At 30.1% G+C, this 22,187-nt stretch overlaps 1 pseudogene; it reads left to right on the top strand.

Annotated features, from left to right (window-relative positions):
- The first annotated feature begins 7,417 nt into the window (after positions 1-7,417).
- Positions 7,418-8,875, top strand: LOC145113163 (gallate 1-beta-glucosyltransferase 84A23 pseudogene; annotated as a pseudogene).
- Positions 8,876-22,187: the final 13,312 nt, after the last annotated feature.

Here is a 22,187-nt window from a genome sequence, read left to right on the forward strand (position 1 = left end):
CATTTTATCCTCTTATCAGGAATCTGTACTAGCATGTAATTCTAAGGCTCATACAATCAGGCATAACCTAACCGGGCCATCCTACCACTGACTAATCAGTACTAGCATGCAGTTCAATAAGCACATACAGTACAAGGCATCCTTCCTAGATCCTTAGCCCTAATTTTGCATTCAGTTCACATATTCATACTTCATATCATAATATAACATGTATGGGTATCTTGGGGAAAACTTATTTAAGTCCGGCCGATTGCACACATCACACTCCTTGTTCTTTATAAAAACCCTTAATTTTAAATTTTAGAAAAATTATTTTTCTTGTAAAAATCTCTCAAACCCTCGATTTGAGTCCAGACACCCCGACGGTGTGTCTGAATCCCTCAAACCAAGGCTCTGATACCAACTTGTAACATCCCAAAATTTAGAGCCAAAAATTTCATTTTTGAATATGTAATTATCAAAACCAGTAGTATGAAACATCAATAGTGTCAACTCATTTCATAATCAAAAACAAGTATTTCAAATGACCCAAAACATGTCATAGAAAAATAATATCATAGTACAACTCCCAAATATCTCATAATGCGGAAATCATAGTGTGATGTGTTGCGATCATGCCGGCTCCTTTTCTTTTGAAGAAGAAGTACATGAAACCAAAACTGAAAACCGTAAGCACGAAGCTTAGTGAGTTCCCCTATCATACCACATGCCATACAATAAACATACTGCCTAGCATATCTGGGTGCTGGCCTACCTCTTGGGTCTCTTTCAACCGGTAACCACCTAGCATATCAGGGTGCCGGCCTACCCCTTCGGTCTCTTTCAACCTATAACCGCCTAGCATACCAGGGTGCTTGCCTACCCATTCGGTCTCTTTCAACCGGTAACCGCCTAGCATATCTGGGTACTGGCCTACCCCTTCGGTCTCTTTTAACCGGTTACGGGGTCTATTTCACCCCTATCACTACCACATAATATCCTAGCGTATAAGCACATAGATCACATACTGCCTAGCATATCTAGGTGCTGGCCTACCCCTTCGGTCTCTTTCGACCAGTTACGGGGCCTACTTCACCCCTACCACTACCATGTAATAACATAGCATACAAGCACATAAATCTCAACAGGTAGTGGCAAACCAGACAATTATCACAAAGACAATCATCTCTATTGTAAACAACTACTAGTGGGCCGGCATTGGTGCCTTCGACCCACTTATACCGGGAAGGTAACTCACCTCACACTGCTGGAGTTCATTGCAAGAAATCCTTAGCTGCTGTCCCGCCGGCTTTCTGAGCTATCAATACCAGAACCAGATAAAATCTTAGTTAGTAGGCCAAACCCCTCAAGTTTCACCCAAGGTCAAACTTGGTCAAAAGTCAACGGTCAACGGAAGTCAAATTCAACAAATCAAACTTCAGGCTGAGTATGCCCAACATACTCAGCTCGTACGCATGGCGTACTTACCAACAAGAATCGGGACCCCATACGAGTACACGCAGCGTACTCGAAGGAACGCCCGGTGTACCCGACCAAATGGCACTTTTCCATTAAGCGCTTAATCTCTTAAGTCCTTTCATCCAACACTCAGATCTAGTCCCACAACATCATTCTAAGTCATAAAGTTTCCACCTTTATGACTTTCCATGTCTAGAAAAGGTCCAAAAGCTAAAACCTTAACTTATTAATCCATTAAGACATCATGGTACTCTCATGGAAGGTATATAAGGATCAAGATTACATTTTTATGGATCCTAAAAGCTCCATAATGGATAAAGTTTTCAATTTTATCCATTAGAATGGTCCAAACCACCAAGATCTGACTTTTAAGCATTAAATGACACCAAAAGTGCATCTTTTTCAACTTAGTCCATTAAGTCCAAGTCTCCAACCTTCATATCTGAATCACAATGATGTTTAGATGGATAAAGTTTCCAACTTTATCCATAACAAGGTCACAAACTTTCAAGATCTAAACTTTATGCACTAAAATAACCAAAAGCTCATAACATCCAAAACTAGCTAGATCTAACAAATGCATCATCAAGATTCAAACTTTATACCTCTAGAAGATAGATCAAAGTGAACAAAATCCGGATGTACAAGCTCCAATGCAACCAACACTTCTATAAGAAGTTCCTTCTTATCCAAGGTGCACCATGCATACTCCAAAGCACTCAAAATCGCCTTCTTTTAGCTCACAAGGCTCATTTAAGGTTAGGGTTTCATGAAAGGGTGGATGCTGAGAATGGAGTGGGTTTGGGGGAGTTAAGGAGCTCAAATAGGGCTTAAACCACGAAAGTAGGGTTTGGGAACTGAGTGCGTACGCCCAGCATACTCAGGATTCCATTAGCACACCCAGCGTACACCTTTTTGTACGCCCAGCGTACTCAGCTTGTCCCAAAACCACCCAAACTTCAAACGGTCATAACTTCTTCGTTCTAACTCCGTTTTCGACGTTCTTTATATCCATGGAAAGGTATTGAGGAGCCCTACAACCCTATCTAATTACTTTTGACTTAAAACACATCGAACTAAAATCCATAAATCATAAAAGAAGTCTGAAACACTACATTCCCATTTTACCCTTTGACTCCAAAGTGCAAACCGAACTATTGGATCACATATCTACATTACCCAGGTCCAAATGGGCCTAAATCTTACCTTTTAAAAGGCCCTAATCCTTATGATGACCGCCCTTCGGGCCAAAGCCTCAAATTAGAAATTGATTCGGAACAGAGTGTTACATAATGACTAAATGTGAACAAAGTCGAAAGTTCGTTTCCCTCTAAAAAAAAGTTCAATGACTAAATGTAAACAAACTTCCAATGGTTTGGTATTTTCCAAAATAAAAAATCAAAATTTCCAATCGGATTTTGGTTTAACAAAAAAATGAACCATTCTCACCCATAGCTATTAAGAAATTGTGTTTTCATGGTCAGAAATTACGTTGTATTCTGAAGAAAAAAAAATAAAAAACCTTATTTTTTTTAAATAGTTATTTAAATATTAATTGTTTTTTCTAAAACCTTTTAAAATTATGAGTGACTTTTTTGAAAGAAAAAAAGTAGCGTCGTTTTAATTGTTGAATATATAGCTATTTTTTTTTCTAAAAAAAATATTTTTGTAAAGGAAATATGGATGGGGTGGTTTGGGCGCAACACTTCATAAACATGTTAACGGTTTACTTAACTTTATATGTCTAGTTAAATAATCATAAATTTTAATAATTATTCAAACTTTTTAAGAAAATACAATCTCAAATATAAGTCAATTGTCCGAGTAAATTAAAAATATCTAAATTCTAAACAACTTGACTTTCATTTTCGATATCCTTTTTAATAGTAAATATACTAATATGATGTATGTCAATACATGGAGTATAACAACATATATAATGTATCAATGTACGTATGTATTCTTTTATAAACAACGTATATGGTTTAATGTATGTCAATTTATATGTTGCATAATTTTATAAAACAAAATTCATACATATAATATTAGGATAATTTTTATACATATAATATTGCATAGTTTTATAACATAAAACATATACATATAATATTGGTTTCCTTTTCGTTTTTTATACCTTTTTCGGAGGGTTTTTTTGGGATAATGACTTGAAAGGGTAATGGACTTTCGACTTTGTTCACATTTAGTCACTAAACTTTTTTTCATTATCTATTTTCTACTGAACTATTGAAACATTCACATTTTACCCTTATGACCGGTAACAACCGGTCATAAGGGTAAAATGTGAACAGTTTCAATAGTTCAGTGGCAAATAGATAATAAAAAAAAGTTTAGTGACTAAATGTGAACAAAGTCGAAAGTACATTACCCTTTCAAGTCATTATCTCTTTATTTGATGGCTAAACACACGTATTTACCCTTATTTGGTAAATGAGTTCAAAACTATATTTATATGGGAAATATTTTTTTATAAAACACTTATTTGGAGGGTGTTTGGACAGGGAAAAAAGAGGGAGTTTATAGTTTGTTGTTTATCGCTACCGCTATAAGCTAAGTTTAAGTGTTTGGATAGAAAACACTAAAAATCAGCTTATTGCGGTGGGAATAAGCTAAATAAGCTAATTTTAAAAAACATTCCCCCATTGTTTATAGCTTATTGCTTATTTCTAATCCAAATACTTTGCAAAAACTATTTTCTCTCACTGCTAATAAGCTATAAACTAATTTATCTAAACACCCTCTTGGTAAAAACTCTAGAAATTTTGGAAGAGATTGGGTTGATTAAAATGGAGACAGAAATCATGGCCTATTTGACTATTGTTTTTTTTCGAATGTATATGTAGGATTTGTGTGTGTGGTTTTTGTTTTTGTTTCATGTCACTTTGGTTTTTGCTTTTGACAATTTAAATAACTTTTTATTTTTCTTCTTAACTATTCTCCTACCTATTTTAGATTGCGACAAATGTCTTAAATATTTATTAATTTAGTTAAATATGACATTTGTCATTATTTTAAGTGGGTAGGAGGATGAATAAAAAAAATAAGAGGATATTTGATTTCTCTACTTGCTTTTATGCATTTAGAACCTTAAGCAATCGACCTTAAATTCATGTTTCTTTGGGATTTTTCTAGGATTATTTTAGATTTGATTTGCATATTTGTTTTTTTTAGATTTTATTTCCTCAGGTTTTATCATATTTGTTTTATCATTATGTTTTCCTTGAAATTTTAGTTTCATTTGCTTTTGTTGCCGGAGGTGACCTGTGTGGTTCCCACTTCCCAGAGATGAATGGGGTGAGGTGTCACCCAATCTTTTTACATTAAGGAGGAAGGTAAGATTTGTGGGTTCCAATAAAAAACAAACAAATAATAAAAATTAAAAATTATATATCTACAATTGTAATATAGCAATTTTAAGTCAGTCCAAGTTCGAAACCGAAACAAAACAAACTATATAGATGGTCCAAGTGAAAAAAATATATAGAGAGTTGAAATGTAAATTTACCCCCAACCACATTGTACTTTACTCTATATCCCATGTAAACCTTCCATGTTTTCTCTTTTGAATAACAAGACTTTATAGAGAAAGCGCCTAGCGAGAAGCTAGGAACATTACAATAAATCCAACATAGGATTGATTTACCACTCCCCCCAGAGGAGTCTAGACCCTAATTTGGTTCTATGTTTGATATTCATTTTCAGTATGTTTGGACTATCTTGCATTTGGTGTGGACTATCTTGCATTTGGTGTACAGTTGGTATTTGTCATATTAGAATACTAGCATGTACTTTGACAGTTTAGAGGCAATTGTTGACATTTTTCAAGTTTTATTCGGTTATTTTTCATCTAAACGGATTTATCTTTTTCATGTTCTTTCCTTGGCGACCAATTTAAATTTGGGATATTTGTTACATTGGTCTTTATGTATTTATTTATCACATGTATATACCATTTAACATCATTTTTTTAATTTGTATACATGATGTCATGATCATGGAATAATCTTGCATTGTACACATATTTTTATGGCACAATTTACTTCGGGATTTGTGGTTTGATTTTTAGGATTTCAGGATGCAAGGATTAATTTGAAATCGGAAGCTTGGACTTGAAGATACCGACGGGAAAATTTGATAAAAGTTTCTTAGATGATTAAAAGAATAAGAAAGAAAAAAAATGTTAAAAGAACACATGACTTTAAACTTGATTCAAGTTGTTCAGCATAGTCATGAATACAGTTTTTCATCAACATTTTTTAGTATTTAATCATTATTTTCATATTCTATAAAAAATAAAAGATTCACTTTCTGATATCTAGTAGGCATATTTCAAGAACTTGTTGAGAAATATAATTATTTCTTAACAATTTCCAATCATAAACTTGATATTAATAAATTTGGTTTTCTAACTTTGTAAGTTTGGAACAGAATGTACCTGTTTTAAAGTTGAATAAAGATTAAGGAGCAACCGGTAAATACTCCAAAGTCGGTGGTTGTATGAAGTTTTATGCTTGTAGCTATTTGTGTCTTGCATATTAAACCTGGAGTGTACTAGAGAAAATATGGAGAAAGAGCAAGGTTATCGGAGTCAGAATGAATAGTCTAAGGACTATATGTGAAAATTGTTCAGCTATATGTTTGTGTCATAATGTTAGCTTGGGTTTGGATTAATCGGTTCTTCTTTTCTTCACAAACCTAATTTTCCCGTTTATGTTCTCTTTACGTTCTTGTGATATTCTTGCAGAAACTTGAAGTTTGTAACTTTAGATGTATAGCTAGGTTAGAGTGAGTTTTTTCTGGTTTGTAATTGTATTAAAAAATTATTGACATAATACAAGAGTGTTTTTTTTTTAGGTTGAGTTTATGTATTTTGACAGAACTTCCTATTTTTGTGTTTGTAAGTCATTTTGATTGTAACATGGTTGATGTGGGGACTAGTTTAATTACCTAATTATGCTTTAGATTCTTGTGTGAGAATGTTATATACTCATATCCATACGATTTATGGTTTTATGATTTTGTTGTCACAATATTAGTCGACTTTGAGCAATTTTGATGATGAATTGCTAATCAACTGAATGAATCCGTTCATTTAATTGGTTTAAGTAAAAATTTATGCATTTAATTTTGTAGTAAATTTGATGTCGTATTATGAAATCATGGTGCGCAATAACCTTTCGGCGTTTTGTTTGTGCTCTTTGAGACTCCCTGAATAAATTTTGTAGCATGTTAGCTTAGCTGTTTTCTCAGCTTAATTGGTTAACTAAGGGCGTGTTCGGCACGGAGCTTTTGAGAGCGTTTGAGAGCTTCTAGCTTCTAGCGTTTGACAAAACGCTCCGTTTTGAACAGAAAGCTTTGTTTGGCACTACAAGCTTTTAGCGTTTAGTTTAAACAAAACGCTTCAAATCCAAATACTACTTCATGTAGCGTTTAACAAAACGTTACAAGCTACAAACTACCTACCACCCGCTACAAGCTACCCGCTACCAGCTAATTTTTGCCGAACACGCCCTAATGTGTGAAGCACCGGTCAAAACTTTTGACTACCATGGCCATCACACTATCACAGTTCTCGTATTATCCATCAAATAGGCACAGATTAAATGAGTGCAGGGTTCCTCTACGTTCCCATGTATTTTCAGTAGGTTCCACAATCACAAAGCAGCCATGCATCGACAAAAATAATAGAAACTGAAATCTCAAAATTATAGGGTCTCCAAATGATTTTCAACTTAGGGTTCCCACATACCCCACACCTAATTGGCGATCGTTATCTTGGTTTTCTTCCACTGGTTACGTACCCTTGTCTTCCATGTTCTTTCTCTCGTATGGCTGCTGAATTTGTATATTTTGACCTTTCGTTTTCGTTCAATAATTATATGAATAAAGTAGTAATCCAATTTTCGCTATAAACCTTTTCTTCCTATAACTCGATAAAACCACACTTTCATACTCTCTCACACTAACACCTTCTAATCATCAATGGCTTCTAGCAAAACCCTTACGCACGTGTTTCTGATATCGTTCCCAGCACAAGGCCATGTCAATCCACTCCTAAGACTCGGCAAGCTCTTAGCTTCAAAGGGTAATTAACCTTCTCGTCACCTTCTCTACCACCAAATCCGCCGGAAGGAAAATGAAGAAAGCCGGTGCTGCTGTCTCCAGTGATCCCACTCCAGTAGGCAACTGTGGGGGAATGATCCGCTTTGAGTTCTTTAATGATGGATATTCAGATGACAGCGATAAGGAAATTCATGACTATGGGGCTTATTTTTCTATGCTTGAGACTTATGGCAAGAAATCACTCATTACGATTCTCAATCGCCTAAAAGATCAAGACAGCCGACCGGTTTCTTGCGTCATCAACAACCCTTTTGTGCCTTGGGTTTCTGACTTAGCAGAAGAGCTTAACATACCTTTTGCTATGCTTTGGGTACAGTCTTGTGCTTGCTTTTCATCGTGTTATCATTACGCGAATTCATCTGTTCCTTTTCCAAGTGGAGAACAACCAGACATCGACGTCCATTTGCCTAACATGCCAGTCTTGAAGTCTGATGAGATTCCGACATTTTTACACCCTTCAACGCAATATCCATCCGTTGTAAAAATTATTGTAGAACAGTTCAAGAACTTGTCAAAGACTACTTGTGTATTAGTTGAAACATATGAAGAACTTGAGGATGACCTGATCAACTACGTGTCTGATCAAGTATGCCCATTAATCCGAGCAGTGGGTCCGTTGTTCAAAAGCCCATTACTCGAAGTTGAAACAGCCGCGAATATCACCGGGGACATCATAAAAGCCGATGACTGTATGGGGTGGCTCGACTCGCAGGATACTTCATCTGTAGTTTACATAGCGTTTGGAAGCCATGTCATCTTGAACCAGGAACAGTTGACTGAGATGACTTACGGTGTTCTAAATTCTGGTATGTCGTTCTTGTGGGTCATGAGGAGCAGGTTGCCGGAGGAGTTCTTGGAGGCGGCATGTGGGAGGGGAATGGTTGTCGACTGGAGTCCACAAGCTCAGGTTTTGTCCCACAAGGCGGTGTCTTGTTTTGTGACTCACTGTGGGTGGAACTCGACATTGGAGGCGTTGTCAACCGGTGTTCCAGTGGTGGCGTTCCCGCAGTATGGGGATCAGGTGACGAATGCTAAGTACTTGGTTGATGAATGGAAGGTTGGGATTAGGATGTCTAGGGGGGGTGAAGCTGAGAAGAAGGTTATTGGGAGGAAGGAGGTCGAGGAGTGCTTAAGGGAGGCTTCTTATGGTGTAAAGGCTGCAGAGATAAAGGATAATGCGTTGAAGTGGAAGAAAGCGGCGGTGGAAGCGGTGGCGGAAGGTGGAAAATCTGACCGAAATCTTCAAAAGTTTGTAGATGAAATTAGGTGGTTATAAAGCGATTTGATGGGATGAAAGCATTAATTAGCCGAGCGGTACCGGGTATTGACCTCCCTCCTAGATGTTGAGGGTTCAAGTCACCGGATTGAACCGACCGGTTTTTAAAAAAAACCGGTTGAACCGGTCAAAATAAACCGGTTAAACCGAATAAAAACACATGGAAAAGAACAATTTGCATAATAAACTTTACTGTTTTTTTTTCAAATTTATTTAGTTTTTTCTAAATAAAAACATATGGTAATGTTATAAAGTTTTTTTGATTTGTTTGTATTCGTCTAAAACTATATTTTGTTTCGGTATTATACTTTATTTTATTTTTTTTGACATATATGGATTGATGTAAAACACTAAAACTTATGGTTATGTGTTATTTTAATATATTTGGATTAATCTACAATTTATTTTATATGTATTTTTAATGTTTGAACTTGTAAACGTCAAATTCATAATTTATATATGTATGTATATATAGGAAAATAGGAAAAAAAATGAAAATTATAGAAACTAGTTAACCCGGCGATCGAACCGGTTAAACCGGGAACCGGTCACCATACCGGTTCAACTAAAAAACCGGTTTTTTAAACATTGAATATAACTGTAAATTTTTAAGACAATGTTCGGAATTTTTCGTGCGAAGCTCGAACCTGGGGTGCTCGCTGAACTATTACAAGTAGGTTTCCATTTAATTCGTTTGCCGTTTCCATAAAGAAAACTAGGCGAATGCCTGCGCGTTGACCAGAAACACCTATATAGTTGAAGTTTTTAGAAATATATGTTTTTTTTTAATTATAACAATAAGGTTGTTGTTAAATTTGATATAATAATTCGTATACTAAATTGATATAATATATTGATTATTTTGAATTATATAATAATATACACATCTATTGTAACTGTATAATCTCAATCGTTTGAATGACTTCTACATGCGAGTTACACAAGATTAAAATTAAATATTATATATAGTTTAATATTATTTATAGTTGTTCTTATTTTTAATTATTTTTTAAAATTTATTTGCTTAATGTTTTAATTTCTATCATTATATATTATTTAAAACATCAAACATTGTTTTTTGATTTTAAAGGTAACAATATAATCATTTATATAGAGTTATTTTTAACTATTGTTATTGTAAGTTATTTTAAGCTACTTATTTGAAAACTTTTAAAAATTATAAAAATATATTTATGAAATATTTTAGAAAAAATGAGATTACAATTTAGTTTTTGCTTCTATCACTACAATTTATCACTTTTAACTATTTATAAAATATTCTTTGGTTTTTTAAGTGAAACTGAAATTTATATTTAAGTTGACATTGTAATGTTATATTTAAATTAACAATTTAAGTATTTTGTCCAAACTGTTTAAAAGTTGTAGCTTTAAACTGATAATGGTTTACATACAACAACATTTTAAATCAAATAAATTAAGTATAATATAATAAAAGTTAAAGACATAACTTTATATGTAGAAATAAAGATATTATTTTAAAATTCAAATTTAGTTTATTTATGATTACACTTTAGGTTTGATATTTATTTAACCTTATTAACCAACTTAAAATCATTATTAGAAAAACACTACAACTTATCACTTTTAACTATTTACAAAATATTGTTTGTGTTGTTTAAGTTAAACTAAAATTTACATTTAAGTTGACCCTGTAATGTTATATTTAAATTAATAATTTAAGTATTTTATACAAATTTTTCCAAAATTGTATCTTTAAAATGATAATGGTTTACATTTAACAATATATTAAAACTAATAAATTGAGTATAATATGTTAAAAGTTAAAAAAAAATAACTTTATTAGTAGAAGTCAAGATATTATTTTAATATTGAAATTTAGTTTATATATGATTACACTTTAGGTTTGATATTTATTTAACCTTATTAACCAACTTATAATTATTATTAGAAATAAATTGAAAATCCATGAGAGTTTCAAATGAATGTGGTGAAAGGAAAAATGCATGGGAGTTTCAAATGAATGTGGTGAAAGAAAAAATGTTTCTTTTACAAATATATGTTTTTTTTAAATATAACAATTACGTTGTTGTTAAATTTGATATAATAATTTGTATACTAAATTGATATAATATATTGATTATTTTTAATTATATGATAATATATACATCTATTATAACTGCATAATCTCAATCGTTTGAATGACTTCTACCCGTAAGTTACACATGAATAAAATTAAATATAATATATGGTTTAATATTATTTATAGTTGTCGTTATTGTTAATTAATTTTTTAAAATTTATTAATGTTTTAATTTCTATCATTATAATTATTTAAAATATCAAACATTGTTTTTTGATTTTAAAGGTAACAATATAATCATTTATATAAAGTTATTTTTAATTATTGTTATTGTAAGTTATTTTAAGCTACTTATTTGAAAACTTTTAACGGTTGTAAAAATATCTTTAGAAAATTTTTTAGTTTAAATGAGATTACAATTTAGTTTTTGCATTTATCACTACAATTTATCACTTCTAACTATTTATAAAATATTCTTTGGTTTTTTAAGTGGAACTGAAATTTATATTTAAGTTGACACTGTAATGTTATATTTAAATTAACAATTTAAGTATTTTGTCCAAACTATTCAAAAGTTGTAGCTTTAAACCGATAATGGTTTACATACAACAATATTTTAAATCTAATAAATTAATTATAATATGTTAAATGTTAAAGACATAACTTTATAAGTAGAAGTAAAGATATTATTCTAAAATTGAAATTTAGTTTATTTATGATTACACTTTAGGTTTTATATTTATTTAACCTTATTAACCAACTTATAATCATTATTAGAAAGACACTACAATTTATCACTTGTAACTATTTAAAAAATATTTTTTAAGTTGTTTAAGTTAAACTAAAATTTATTTTTAAGTTGACCATGTAATGTTATATATAAATTAATAATTTAAGTATTTCATACAAATTGTCCAAAATTGTATCTTTAAAATGATAATGGTTTACATTCAACAATATATTAAAACTAATAAATTAAGTATAATATGTTAAAAGTTAAAAAAATATAACTTTATAAGTGCAAGTAAATATATTATTTTAATATTGAAATTTAGTTTATATATGATTACACTTTAGGTCTGATATTTATTTAACAGTATTAACCAACTTATAATTATTATTATTGGAAAGAAATTGAAAAGTCATGGGAGTTTCAAATGAATGTGGTGAAAGGAAAAATGCATGGGAGTTTCAAATGAATGTGGTGAAAGGAAAAATGATTACTTTATAATATAGTATGATATGACTAGGCGAATGCCCGCTCGTTGCGCAGAAAGACCCATATAGTTGAAATCTTTACAAATATATGTTTTTTAAATTTAACAATAACGTTGTTGTTAGATTTGATATAATAATTCGTATACTAAATTGATATAATATATTGATTATTTTGAATTATATGATAATATATACATCTATTATAACTCCATAATCTTAATCGTTTGAGTGACTTCTACCTGCGAGTTACTCATGAATAAAATTAAATATAATATATGGTTTAATGTTATTTATAGTTATTGTTATTGTTAATTAATTTTTTAAAATTTATTTGTTTAACGTTTTAATTTCTATCATTATAATTATTTAAAACATCAAACATTGTTTTTTGATTTTAAAGGTAACAATATAATCATTTATATAGAGTTATTTTTAACTATTGTTATTGTAAGCTATTTTAAGCTACTTATTTGAAAACTTTTAACAATTATAAAAATATATTTAGGAAATATTTTAGAAAAATTGAGATTACAATTTAGTTTTGTTTCTATCAGTACAATTTATCACTTTTAACTATTTACAAAATATTCTTTGGTTTTTTAAGTGGAACTGAAATTTATATTTAAGTTGACACTATAATGTTATATTTAAATTAACAATTTAAGTATTTTGTCCAAACTGTTCAAAAGTTGTAGCTTTAAACTGATAATGGTTTACATACAACAACATATTAAATTTAATAAATTAAGTAAAATATGTTAAAAGTTTAAGTCATAACTTTATAAGTAGAAGTAAATATATTATTTTAATATTGAAATTTCGTTTATTTATGGTTACACTTTAGGTTTGATATTTATTTAACCTTATTAACCAAATTATAATCATTATTAGAAAGACACTACAATTTATCACTTTTAGGTATTTACAAAATATTCTTTGGGTTGTTTAAGTTAAACTAAAATTTATATTATTGACCCTGTAATATTATATTTAAATTAATAATTTAATTATATAAATTGTTCAAAAGTTATAGTTTTTAAATGATAATGGCTTACATCCAACAATATATTAAAATTAATAAATTAAGTATAATATGTTAAAAGTTAAAGAAAACATAACTTTATATGTAGAAGTAAAGATATTTTTTAATATTGAAATTTAGTTTATATATGATTACACTTTACGTTTGATATTTATTTAACCTTATTAACCAACTTGTAACCATTATTAGAAAGAAATTGAAAATTCATGGGAGTTTCAAATGAATGTGGTTAAAGGAAAAATACATGAGAGTTTCAAATGAATGTGGTGAAAGGAAAAATGTTTCCTTTATAAGTATACTAGACGAATATTCGCGCCTTTCGCGGAATAAAATTATATAGTTAACCTTTTAGTAATCATATATCATTGAAAATATTTTTGTCATTTATATTAACTAAAAAATAATTATTATTACATTTAGACATTTAGTTAACGTAACATTATAATTAATTTGAACAATACATAATATAACACTTACTAAAATCGAATCATTTAATGGTATGTACTCACTAGTTAAATTTCTTATATATTTTAATTAACTAATGTAATGATTTATTAACTTTAAAGAAAAATTGACTATGTTTTAATTTCATCATGATGATTATTTAAATTATCAATCATTGTTTGTGATGTAACATTATTTAATTTATAACTTTATGTTATTTTAACTATTATTATTATAAATTAATTTTAAAAAAACTTAACTGAATTTCAGTTATTTTAAAAAATAGTTTTTGGAGATGTATTTAATATTTTCCTTTTAACCCTGGTAAAAAATATACATTGAGTTTTTTTAAAACTTTATTCGATATTTTACTTTAGGTTTTAAATTTTACACTATATTTTTAAGTTTATTTGATATATTAATTTAGGTTATGCATTTAACAATATATTGAAGTTATTGATAATTCAAGAAGTTTTCCATTTATGATAATATTAAAAATTAATAACATATTTAAGTTAGAAAATATATTATAAGGAATTATGAAAAGTTGGGAGTTTTAAATTGATGTGGTGAAAGGAAAAATGTTTCCTTTATAAGTATAGTATGACCAGGTGAATGCCCACGCGATGCACAGAAACACCTATATAGTTGAAGTCTTTACAAATATATGTTTTTTTAATATAACAATAACGTTGTTGTTAAATTTTATATAATAATTCGTATACTAAATTGATATAATATATTGATTATTTTTAATTATATGATGATATATACATATATTATAATTGCATAATCTCAATTGTTTGAATGAGTTCTACCCGCGAGTTATACATTAATAAAATTAAATATAATATATGGTTTATTGTTATTTGTAGTTGTTTTTATTGTTAATTATTTTTTTTAAAATTATTTGCTCAATGTTTTAATTTCTATCATCTACTATAATAAATGAATATTTTTTTTCCACTTGTCACACTCTCATTCAATTTGCCAAATGTCATTTTGTGGTTATTTTGAATTAATTTTGTTTCTACATGTCATTTTATGAGTTTTTCTATTTTATTAAATTCCACATAATATTTTAATGTAATAATTACAATAAATATAGTAATAAATAAATATAATTTTATTAATGAACTTACCTTTTAATTTCAAAATTTCCAAAATTAAAGCTCATAAATTTCTTTTGTTTTTTTATTTAAATTTAAAAGATAATTAAAACATTTCCATTATAATAATTCATTATTTTTATTATTTTATTATAAATTTAAAGTTCTCAAATATTTTGGTCTTTATATTTAACTTTTTTTTTAAGTTAACCCATGTAATACATGAGCCTCACAACTAGTTATAATTATTAAAAACATCAAACATTGTTTTTTGATTTTAAAGGTAAGAATATAATCATTTATATAGAGTTATTTTTAACTATTGTTATTGTAAGTTATTTTAATCTACTTATTTGAAAACTTTTAACGATTATAAAAATATATTTAGGAAATATTTTAGTTAAATTGAGATTATAATTTAGTTTTTGCATTTATCACTTTTAACTATTTACAAAATATTTTTTGGTTTTTTAAGTAGAACTGAAATTTATATTTAAGTTGACACTGTAATGTTATATTTACATTAACAATTTAAGTATTTTGTCTAAACTGTTCAAAAGTTGTAGCTTTAAACTAATAATGGTTTACATACAACAATTTAAATCTAATAAATTAAGTATAATATGTTAAAAGATAAAGACATAACTTTATAAATAGAAGTAAGATATTATTTTAAAATTGAAATTTATTTTATTTATGATTAAACTTTAGGTTTGATATTTATTTAATGTTATTAACCAACTTATAATCATTATTAGAAAGACACTACAATTTATCACTTTTAACTATTTACAAAATATTTTTTGGGTTGTTTAAGTTAAACAAAAATTGATATTTAAGTTGACCTTGTAATGTTATGTTTAAATTAATAATTTAAGTATTTTATTCAAATTGTTCCAAAATTGTATCTTTAAAATGATAATGGTTTCCATCCAACAATATATTAAAACTAATAAATTAAGTATAATATGTTAAAAGTTAAAAAACAACTATTTACAAAATATTTTTTGGGTTGTATAAGTTAAACTAAAATTTATATTTAAGTTGACTTTGTAATGTTATATTTAAATTAATAATTTAAATATTTTATACAAATTGTTCCAAAATCGTATCTTTAAAATGATAATAGTTTACATCCAACAATATATTAAAACTAATAAATTAAGTATAATATGTTAAAAGTTAAAAAACATAACATTATAAGTAGAAATAAAAATATTATTTTAATATTGAAATTTAGTTTACATATGATTACACTTTAGGTTTGATATTTATTTAACCTTATTAACCAACTTATAATCATTATTAGAAAAACACTACAATTAATCATTTTTAACTATTTACAAAATATTCTTTGGGTTTTTTAAGTTAAACTAAAATTTATATTTAAGTTGACCCTGTAATGTTATATTCAAATTAATAATTTATGTATTTTATACAAATTGTTCCACAATTGTATCTTTAAAATGATAATGGTTTACATCCAACACTATATTAAAACTAATAAATTAAGTATAATATGTTAAAAGTTCAAAAAAAACATCACTTAGTAAGTAGAAGTAAAGATATTATTTTAATATTGAAATTTAGTTTATATATTATTACACTTTAAGTTTGATATTTATTTAACATTATTAACCAACTTATAATTATTATTAGAAAGAAATTGAAAAGTCATGGGAGTTTCAAATGAATGTGGTGAAAGAAAAAATGCATAGGAGTTTCAAATGAATGTGGTGAAAGGAAAAATGCTTCATTTATAATATAGTATGATATGATGATATAGATATAGATATAGATAATGATGTTTAATATAATGTCTATTAAATCTCAATAATCCATGCGAACAAGAAGTTATATATATATATATATATATATATATATATATATATATATATATATATATAGATCCGGGAATAATTTTTTTTCTGGTAGGAAGGTAAGAAAACATCTTGATGATTCATTTATATAATGATTTTGTTGTTATTCACTAAAATTGTCATAAAAGTGAATTTTTTCTTAAAATTGTCATAAAAGTGAATTTTTTCTTAATTTACATAAAAATGAATCATGAAGACGTTTTTTTGTGAATTTTTTCTTGTGAATCATCTTACTTATTAATCATTTAGTGATTCATTTTGTTTTTTCACTAAAATAGTATGTAGAAAAAAAATTATTACCTTCCTACCAAAATTTCCCTTCTTATTTGATCTTGAGTCTCTCTCTCTCTCTCTCTATATATATATATATATATATATATATATATATATATATATATATATATATATATATATATATATATATATATATATATATAGAGAGAGAGAGAGAGAGAGAGGAATGATCATTTGAGAACTCATAGTTTCCCGATAACCCAATAACAAAAAGAGAAGCGTTAGATCAAAAAATGAAAGGTTTGGATCAGTAATGGCATAATTTAATTATTATTAATTCCATTTACATTTTAGGACTTTTTAAGAAAATATCAAGGATAATATTGGAATCAAAAGTTATTCCCTGAAAAATTAGAGTAATTACCCAACTTTTGTTTAGTTTCTCTCACTGATCGCAATTCCCCTCTTTCTCTCACTTTTTCTAACGAGGTAACCTAGAATCTGCCATTCTCGATCGATCTCGTTGTTGCGATGGTCCAGTCCGATCATCGTTTTTATTACATTAGCGACCACTATTTATGATGAAGGTGAAGATGTTAGAACTGAATCGGTACAAATTTGTTTGTGTTGACTTGATGCAAGTTGAAGTTTGAGAGAACAATGATCTCTCTCACACATATGTTTCATCGGATCCCTAGCCGTTAATGGACTCCTTCTACTTCGATTGATCACTCCACGCTCATTTATTAGATCTCTCTCTCCCTCTCTCTCTCTCTTCTTCTTTTTCTTCTTCTTCATCTGTCCGTCGCACATTCATCACCAGATCTCTCTCTCTCTCTCTCTCTCTCTCTCTCTCTCTCTCTCTCTCTCTCCTCTTCTCCCTCCTACCTCAATCCAGTTTGGTGACCACATGCATCTCCTTCCTCCATATCAACTGTATGTAAGAGTAATTTTTAATTTGTATATGATTTCAATTTTTAGTTTGTTTGTGCTTACTCAAAATCCTTTTTTCCGTCCTCACCAAGCCCCTTCTCTCTCACCTTGCTCATCAAATGTTCTCCAAAATCCAGCAACGCCGCCGGAATCTATGGCTTCCTTCGCGCATCTGCAAACGTTTAATCCAGGTCGTAAACGTTTAATCCACAAATCAACAGATCTAGGTCATTCTCCTCGCACCGTCTCATTCATCCTCCTCGTCCATTCGAAATCGAATCTACAATCCATTGTCGTTCGAAGCCACAATCTCGACTCTCCACTCTTCCTTGCCTCTCAAAACATATTTATCTGATTCATTTTCAATTTCAATTTAGTTCATCACCTATTTTGTTTCATCATTAGAACATACTAATCTATTAATGGTGCAGATATGAGAGTTGCAGATGATGCAAACTGGTGTTGTACTTGGCCCTAATGATAGATATTCATCTACAAAGTCGTCGACCCTTGGAGCTGCGGCCAACACTATTTGTGATGTAATGCTCTGCTATACTTAGGATATGGTATTGCTGGAGCAGCATGGGCAACAATGGTCTCACAGCTATATTATATATACTCTATGAAAAATATCACAACATGCATCCGTTTACTTGTTTTTATATGTTAATTTTAGTTGTGTCAGACTTTACTTTACACATATTGTAGGTTCTTGAAAAATTTATGATGATTGAAGCTCGAAAAGACAAACAGTATAATGGGTATGCCATTGCTATCCCTTCACCTACTGAACTTCTACAAATATTTAAATTTGTTGCTCCTGTCTTCATAGTGATGATGTCAAAGGTCGCATTCTATTCTTTACTTGTCTACTTTTCCACATCAATGGGAACACAAACTATTTTTGCACATCAGGTTGGTTTGACTTTGACTTTGACTCTCTACTAAGGTCCAATTCTGACAAATTACTTTTAGGTCCTTGTCTAAGTATACTGCATGTTTGTAGTAGGTGGTGAACCTATTTCAGAAACTGCACAATCATTTATGCCATAACTTATTTATGCTACTAAAATAAGTCTCTCAAAGGTTAGTGATATTAACCTTTTCAAATTAATTTACATTTTTTTACAAATGGTGATGTAATTTTACTATGTTGCCCTTGCCCCAGGCACAAATGTTGTTAAATTCATTGGTGATTATTTGTGCATCATGTGGATTAGTATTAGGTGCTACTGGAACAATTGTTCCATGGTTATTCCCCCAGATTTTTTCACATGATCCACATGTCATAAAGGAGGCCGGTTTTTGTTAAATTCATTGCCCTTTTCTTATAGTTTTTTTAATTTGTCATGCTTTTTGGTTATAGTTTTTTAATTATGTGTTTTTTATTTTGCAAAATTTTTGTTTTATGGGATTGGGAATGAAAACATTTTATGTGGCTTTTAAGCTCCATCAAGTAAGAATTTTCCATTATATCCATGTGTCCATGAGAAGTGATTTATTTTCTCCATGTTATATTGTTAGGTATTATATGACAACTACCTGATTATAGCAATTTGATCTAAATACAAATCATTTTTCAGAAGTATGATACAACAGTTGCTAATTATTTGCATTAATCAACGTGACATTGCTTTAAATGTGAATCACATATGAATTACATGTGATTCACATGTAACTTTTAATTCACATGTAAATTTTAATTCACATGTAAATCACAAGTGAATCGCATATGAATTACATGTGATTCGCATGTAAATCATATGTAATTTGTAACACCTCGATTTCCAGGTATTTTCCATATACACCATTAATATGGAATTGTTTGCAAAATTGGCCCCAAAGAGCCTTAAGTGAGAAACGTGCCTCTATTGCATATGTTGGTCGTACACTTATGTACGTTGGGTGTACGTGGTCGACACTCAAACCCTAAATTTTAGGGTTTGGACCTTATTTAAGCATCATTAACTCCCCAAGACTCTCCCCCTTATCAACTTCAATTGCCCAATTCGTACCTTACAAACCCTACTTTCCATTTGTGGTGTTTTTAGCTCATTTTTGTGATTTAGTGTCCATTGTGGAAGGAAAGAAGCCATTAGATAGCAAGGAAGGAGCTCCAAGATTTGATATCTGAGTTTTACACCCCTTGAGCAACCTCCAGAAGGTATAAAGTTATGAACTTGTTGATTACCTCATTATATCTTGTTAGATGTGAAGTTTTGTGCTTTTAGTCCCATATTTTTGGTGTAAGTGAGTATGGACTACTCTAGACCAAATGAGTTGTCATTTTAGACGTTTTAGGGTGTCTAGAGTTATAAAAATGGAATCTTGATTGTTCATATCCCTCCATGCATGCTCTTTAGTCGTTTAGAACCTTGTATTAATTTAGGGTTTTGGTTTTAGGCACTTTGTAGCCATGCAAGATCATAAAGTTGGAAACTTTATGATTAAGAATGTTATTTGGGACTAGATCTGGGTTTTAGGATGAAAGAACTTAAGAGAATAAGCACTTAATGGAAAAAGTGTAATCTGACCGATGGTCATTATTTGTTATAAAGGTGACCGGTGGAGTGGTTTTCGGAGCATCGTGGTGTTCAAATATTTCGTCAAACTGTTAAATGAGTTTTCCTCACTGTACTTGGGGGTCGAAGGCACCAATGTCGGCCTAATAGACGATGTATTATGGTTTAAATTGTTGCTTTGTTGTGGTGAACTGTTAAGCTCTACATGATTATCTGGTTGTTGTTATATGGTTTATCTGTTATATATGTGATATGTCGACATAGTGTGGTTGGGTTGACACTGTATTGTTTTGTGTTGTCCGTCAATAAACACGGGCAATACAACCGAAAGGTTGTAGGTCAGGGCAATCCAACCGGAAGGTTGTGGGCCAGGGGTAATCCAATCAGGAGGTTTTGGACCCAGTATGTATTAGGTAATCCAACTGAAAGGATATAGGTCAGGGTAATCTAACAAAAAGGTTGTGGGCTAAGGGTAATCCAACCAGAAGGTTGTGGACATAGTATGTGTTTTGTATATGTTTTGTTGTGTGGTATTTGGGGGAAATTCACTAAGCTTTGGCTTACAGTTTAAGTTTTATGTTTCAAGTACTTCAGATGATCGTGGGAAAGCAAAGGTGTGATTTGCACATCCTTCTGGTTTTTGAGATTGGATTTTGGGATACTCTGATTTGTGATTATTACTTTGAGAACAATTTTTTGTAAACAATTATGGTTTTTGGTTAGATTCTTAAAATAAAAATTTTACCTTGATTTTTTGGATGTTATAAGTTGGTATCAGAGCCCTGGTTTGAGTGAATTGGATGAGCATTCGTGTGAATCCAGACTCAAACTATGGATCTGTAAAAAGTTTTCAAAATAGTTTCAAATTTGTTTCAAAATTGTTTTCAAAAGCTAACCAAAAAAGGATGAGATGTGTACGATCAGCCGGAGCAAGAAAGTATACCCCAAAATACCCACACTGTTATTTGCTTATGATGATTATGATAGAATTGCATGCTAGTTTGTAGGCTATGGATCCTCAGGAATTGCATGATACAATTTTCTGATGTGTGATGCCTGATAGCCTAGGAAAATCTCTTGTATACTAGATTAAATTGACATCATTATTGTAGTTGCTTAGTGTGTGCATCATAGTTGTACATAACTAAGATTTTATAGCCTAAGAATGTTTGATTTAGCCTTATTTTCTATTCTTGTCTGATGAAGGGCTTAGGGTAGAATCAAGTATTCAACTATCTATGGGATCCAGCGTTATGTATAATTAGCATGCACGAGTGGCTGCAGGGTTGGTAGAAGTTTCATGAGTGAGTACATTTCATAGCGGGCCAGTGTGAGGAATGATTAGTCACTATTGAGAGAGTAGATATAGGATATATGTATGTCCTAGATGCTTGGGACTAGTGGTTTGGAATTTGCGTGTAAGGATCTCCTTGATTTTCATGGTGTCTTAGTGTCAGACGGTTTCACTGCTCGAATGTTGCTTGCTTTGTGCTTTGTGGGACTCATATTGATGTGATTTAACTATTAAATGAATATATTAAGTTACATGTTGCAAAGGTTAAATAATTTTTGAATGATTAATTCAGCCCTATTGTGTAGCTCTCGTTTGAGTCTAACCATTGTAGGGTTGGGTGTTTTAGTCAAAAGATTATTTAAGTCTTGTTGCATGTAATTATATTCATGAAGTGGTTAGCTGACATTAATAGGGGTTTTTTAGCAGCTGATGGCAGAGTGAGGTGGGGATCCTAGGAGAGCCTAGGAAGTACTTTAGTGAGGTTGTGATGTTGTTTAGCAGGTTTTAGGATTACATTATGAGGAGGTGACTTTGAAGATCCGAGACGATTCTTGACGAAAGTATGGATAGGTTT

Source organism: Lactuca virosa, chromosome 5, assembly GCF_052849685.1.
Source record: "Lactuca virosa cultivar CGN04683 chromosome 5, Lactuca_virosa_CGN04683_v6, whole genome shotgun sequence".
In the NCBI taxonomy this organism is placed as follows: domain Eukaryota; kingdom Viridiplantae; phylum Streptophyta; class Magnoliopsida; order Asterales; family Asteraceae; genus Lactuca; species Lactuca virosa.